We start from the raw sequence: 6,179 nt of genomic DNA, 5'->3' as shown, positions 1-6,179 counted from the left end.
GATGGTCAGAAATGTCAGTGAAAAACAGTCTTCTCCTGGATCTATCGAAAAATTGGTTGACGAAAATGTTGTCAATTAAAGTTGCCGAGTGACAAGTTATTCTTGTAGGGCGCGTAATCAATGGAAAGAACATATTTGAATATAGCGCATCTAAGAATTCACCAGTAACGGAATGACATTGGTGGTTCATTAAATTTAAGTTAAAGTCACCCATTAAATAACATACCTTATTTTCGTTTGAGATCTTACTTAACAGCTCATTAGTCATTGTTAAAAATTCATCAAGGTTTTGGTTTGGCGGCCTGTAAATCACACCAGTAACAATGTTCTTTCCCTGGGGCTTAAAGTGCCTATAAACCCGAATTTTTTGTTTTGCTTCGAGAAATCTTTGTATCGCTCTGAGAAAAATGGCGCAAAAATTTTTGTTTTTGGTTAAAACCGGAATTTTTTACGAATTTTCAAAGTGGCGGAAACGCGAGATTCGAAAACCTATTACCGAGCTGGTGAGCTTGCCGAAAGGGAATGGGTCGAGTGTAATTCGTGACGTAAAACCCGGACTGTGAGTGTCGCAAGTTGTGACTTCCATCAGAGGTGAAGCCATGCCTGAGAAATGTGTTGTTTTCGGTTGTAGCAATGTTCGAAGCAAAGAGAAAGGGATACTGCTTCATCCCATACCGTTTTACGGTAAAAGTGAAAGCGAAAAGCAAAAGCGAAGGAAGAAGTGGGTCGATTTTGTTACCGTACTTATTCGGCTACAAGCCGAGCTTGGCTATAAGCCGAGACCCCAAACTTCTTACGGAAAAAATCAACTTGATTGACACGAATTGTAAATGTATAATACTCGGCTATAAGCCGAAACCCATTTTAGGTCTTGATGTGTATTATCGACTATGGAATTTTCGCAATCTAAAATACAAATTGACATTGACTGAAAAATTACACTCAAAGCAATCAAATGAACACGAAAGATGAGAAACAAACAAGCGACGTGATCGTGAGGTGACGAATATTATTAAACAATTTCTGAACTCACAGGAAACGTGTCTTCGTACAAGCGAAGCGTTTTATAAAAAGTTATCCGACTGGAAACCTTTCAACCTCGCCTTTAAACTTAAAATAGTCGCCGAAGCAGAAGCTGTAGAAAATAACTCCGAGATCGCCGGAGAATACGGCATCAGCGAGTCGATGGTTCCGTCGCTGAAGGAAAGATAAGGCAAATCTGTTTTCGGTTGTAGCAATGTTCGAAGCAAAGAGAAAGGGATACTGCTTCATCCCATACCGTTTTACGGTAAAAGTGAAAGCGAAAAGCAAAAGCGAAGGAAGAAGTGGGTCGATTTTGTTACCTAAATCGAAACGTGCTAGGGGATCGTCAGCATATGCCTCGTGCGTGTATTCCTCATCGCTGGCCGCGAAGCTCGAGTTTGGCGAACCTTCAACTTCCAGCTCGTAATGTTCTATTTCTGAAACTTCCGTATCTGAACGGGAGGACAGAATGAAGTCGTTCGAAGCCATTTCTTGATTAACACGTACGCTGGTTACAAACGTGAGCCGAACAGTAATTGTTTTCACCGGCACGCAGGGAAAACTACAAAACTACGCGTCTCCTCTGTTGATTTGCCTGATGCTAATGTCCGGGAATTACGTCACTAGGCCCAGTCTCCCTTTTACCCGGTCGCGGGCAGAGAAAACTCGTAAAAAATTTCGGTTTTAACCAAAAACAAAAATTTTTGCGCCATTTTGCTCAGAGCGATACAAAGATTTCTCGAAGCAAAAAAAAAATTTGGGGTTTATAGGCACTTTAACAATTTCAATAAACAAAGATTCTGCCACATTTGGCAACGAAAAATCAAGATCGCATCGAAATTTAAAATTCAAATTGCTAGAAACATACAAACCAACTCCACCACCGGATCTATTTTCCCTACTTTTATGAACAAAATTGTATCCGTCGATGTCGACTGACGACGACGAATCATTTAGCCAAGTTTCGGAAATACCAATCAAAGAGAATTTTAAATTTACGTTAGATAAAAGATCCGTTAATTTGCTAGCATTACAATGTAGGCTACGAATGTTTAGATGCAGTAGAGAAAAGCTGTCACAAATACGCGAATCTGCACTTGATAGCATGTCATTAAATTGATCTTCAATGAAATATTCACAGTCATCGCTAAATAAATCCCTGAGGTTGGTGTCAGGGTCAAGGTCAAATGAACGAGCTAGATTTGTTCTAATATTGTGGAGTAAAGGACTGAAACTTAAACTAGCCAATCTATCAGCATCATAGCGAACAGGACCATTTTGCATTTCATAAATTGCTAGGTTGAAGTCGGCGTCATCAAGGTCGTTAAACGGAAATGAAAATTCCGGAAAGACAGACATTTTCAGAGTGGGGGAAAACAAAATTAAAAAAAAAAAAACAGGGGGAAAAATAGCAGTAAGAAATAAATAACTTAGCTGTTCTCGACATTAGGTCTGTCTTTAATAACCAGTTTATCTAACACAAAATAAGCGATCTTCCCTGCTCTCTTGGCTGCTTCCATCTTTGCACGTTGACTTTCTCTTTTCTCAAGGGTTGCTGGAGATAGGTCTTCTTTTTCACAAATATATTGTCGGGTTTAATTCTTCGGGCACATTTCAGGATCGTTCCCCTCTCTTTCCAGTCACGAAGGCGACAAACAATGGTTCGAGGACGATTTGCAGAATTCTGGGCCGAAGCTGGCCTACGAGAACTTTTACCCACGCGATGCGCTCTCTCAATGTCAGGAGCACTGGCGAGATTCAATTCGTCTTTCAAAACTTGCTTTACTTTAGCTTCAGTTTCTTCCCATGTTTCTTTATCCTCTTCGGGAATGCCATCCACTCTGACATTATTTCGCCTACTCTGATTTTCTAAATACTCCATTTGTTCTTCTTGATGGTCTAAGTCGTCTTGAATTTCTTCAATGGCGGAGTCCAGTTCTTGTATTAAGTAATGATGGTTTCAAGTCATCAATGTCCTTTTGTGAAAACTCAAGGCTGTTTTTAAGATCACCCGTTTCCTTTCACGAACTAGCAATTCTTGCTTTTAACTCGGCTACTGAATGAGTTAAAGAGTCGAGGCGAGTGTTCACGTTAGTTACGATCGAGTTAAAGAAGCTCTTGAACATTCTTTCCTGCATCTGTAACATCTCGCGAAGCGTTGCCAGTGTTACAAACTCTCCTTGAACATTTACTTCAGCCGCCAAAGAACTAACTGAGGCTTTCGAATGACGTGTATCGGGCATATTTTGGACTAAAATTTTCGGTGATTTCGATCTTGGCCGGAGCAATCAAATCCTGCGTCCGCACACTACGCGTGCACTGACTGATGCCCGCGTGCACTGACTGATGCCAGAACAATTATCGGTTAACAGGACTTTTGTTCTCGTTATGGGTGGATATAGAGATTCCAGTATACAATGGGTCACTTGAAAATGTCGCCCATATCACGAACACGATCATGACTCTGGCTTCAATGCCAGAGAGCAGCAAAGAAAGGAAAAGAAATTCTACTCAGGGCAAACAAACTTTTACTTTTTTTTTTTTTATTTTGTAATTTTTAAAAAGAGATGACACCTTTAGCGGCACCAAAATATCTGTATTCATCTTAAGGAGCCCTTGGCAAAGCCGCTTGTAGCCAACAGCATCTTCATGGATGCTGGAAAGCTTCTCACACCATTCTTGGAAATTCAAAGCCTCGTTATTGTTATTATTATTAATATTGTTATTATTAATCTTTTCAGTTTAAACAAAAGCATAGAAATCAAGGAGATAATGCAAAAATATTCTGTAATGTAATCACAGATATTCAACTTCATTAGAAATGTTTCATGGACGAAAATACTTACTCAACTTTACTGCGTTTTTTAACAAAACAGTATACAATAGTAGTAAGGGGTCCTTTGAATTCTAGTTACCACTGCATTTTCCCACAGGAAACAATCCTACCTTCATCTTCGATGTCAAGAGGGCAGTGGATGATGCACGTCAAGCGGCAGGGGCAGTGCGTTATCAGAGGTAACCGTATTATGCAATTTTCGGACTCCATACTCCCTGACAACAATACGATGGGTGTGGCATTTACGCTTTGCCATCATATATTCTATCCATCTCAACCTCGGAACAGGCAATGCACCTACCATTACCATTACCTTTGGGTTCTAGTGCGTTTTCATGAATATGTTTGGCCAAACTGCAAGAAATGTAGGTTCTTACACGCGGGTTTTTATTCTAACTGAACCAATCGGCCAATAAAGTTTTTTTGTGCTATAGGGACCTCCTTACAAGGAACAGGGAGCTTAGAGAGTCTCAAGACAGGGAAACAAGAGCATCAGTAAGTGATTAAGTACACATTAAAAATGGCAAAAACGAAATATATTAAGAGGCACTTTTTCTAAAAGCGGTCCACCGCATTTCGGATCGAAAAAAAGTTTGCCCTTAAACTTTGCTTATTTAACTCTCTTGGGTCATAAGTAAATGCAACGACTTTAGTTTTTGGAAATACCTTAAAACATATATTTTTAGAGCCAACAACAGTCAGAGCCGCTAAAGGCCCAAATTTAAGCGTGCCGAGAGTCAAAAATTGCCGAACTTCACGAGATCGCTACTCGAAGAGCACAAAATAAAACAAAAAATCATTTTCATTTCCATGTTCCGTGGTCATTCAAAGATGTGAAACGCGTGTTAATTTTAAAATGTTTCCAGGAAGAGGCTCATAAAAATTAACGCGCTAACACCCGTTTGATCGATGTTTGAAAACATGTCAAAGAGCCCTGTTTTCGCTGGCGTTTATTTCTCAAGTTCAGACCGGGCCACTCTAAGATCCTACTCAATTTTGCTAGACAGATGTTGGACAACATACAAATACAAAAATATGTTGCCCTCTTTGTCTTACTATCCCACGGCGACCTTACACTTTCGGGGCATCTTCGAATGTGAGACCCGCATTATGCAAATTAGATTAGTTATCAATTTCACCTTCCTTTAGATACAGACGTTCTTAGAGTTGAGACTTTTACCACTCACAAACGTTTCTTCGAAAGACAAGGCGTGAAAGAAAGCAATTACTTGTACGGACCTGAACCGAGTTGAACGCCTTAGACATCTCAAGGTTGACAGAATACCGGCACTTTGGCCCCTTCTGGTGCCTACTAGAGTGGCCCCGGTGTGCAGGATACTGGCATGCTGTTTTCGGACGCCAGAATTTCCCGTGGTTGCGTCTGAGCCTGGCGCATGCTGACATTTGTTCGACGACAGGCTCGTCCACCACTTACTGCAGGTAAACAAAAATATACCAAATTTGTATGGAGGGCCAGGTTATCTGAGACTTGAAGTTGAGTGTCATTTCTACCATGAAGATGTCGTTGGCTACAAGCGGCTTTGCCAAGGGCTCCTGAAGATGAATACAGATATTTTGGTGCCGCTAAAGGTGTCATCTCTTTTTAAAAATTACAAAATAGAAAAAAAATAGTAAGAGTTTGTTTGCCCTGAGTAAAATTCTTTTCCTTTCTGTGCTGCTCTCTGGCATTGAAGCCAGAGTCATGATCGTGTTCGTGATATGGGCGACATTTTCAAGTGACCCATTGTATACTGGAATCTCTATATCCGCCCATAACGAGAACAAAAGTCCTGTTAACCGATAATTGCTCTGTTTTTGGTGAAGTGTGTTAATCCGCTTTCCGTGTTAGCATGCTGTCCATTCAACTAGGATGACCTGAACTTAGAACATAATTTATTGACATCCGCTGCTATCTAAATAACGGGAATATATGCAAACGCCCACCTTCCGCGGTGGAATTTGCATCCGCACACCAGACGAAGTGACATTTTATAAAAAGGGCTTTTAAACATTTCCCTTCGATGTACATTTCTCACTAGTGCGCTCTTGTGAGTGATTTAGTATAAAAGACTTGGAAAGACTTCCTGGGAATCTTAATGATCCAGTTGTGGTCGCAGCCTGTCTCGCATGAACACCTGGACTACCTGCGCTAAGTCTGTTAATGAACACCAACTTAAGGCATATGTACTCTGAGGCAATGTTGAATTTTTTAAGAGTTCCAAACAACATGAAGTTCCGCTATCATGTCAAGACATATTGCAGACTAACTGAAGTATCAGGGACAAATCGGAAATAGCAAATGTGCAACAGCTGAAACGAA

Source organism: Montipora capricornis, chromosome 9, assembly GCF_036669925.1.
Source record: "Montipora capricornis isolate CH-2021 chromosome 9, ASM3666992v2, whole genome shotgun sequence".
Classification (NCBI taxonomy): domain Eukaryota; kingdom Metazoa; phylum Cnidaria; class Anthozoa; order Scleractinia; family Acroporidae; genus Montipora; species Montipora capricornis.
Note: the sequence above shows the minus strand (reverse complement) of the source record.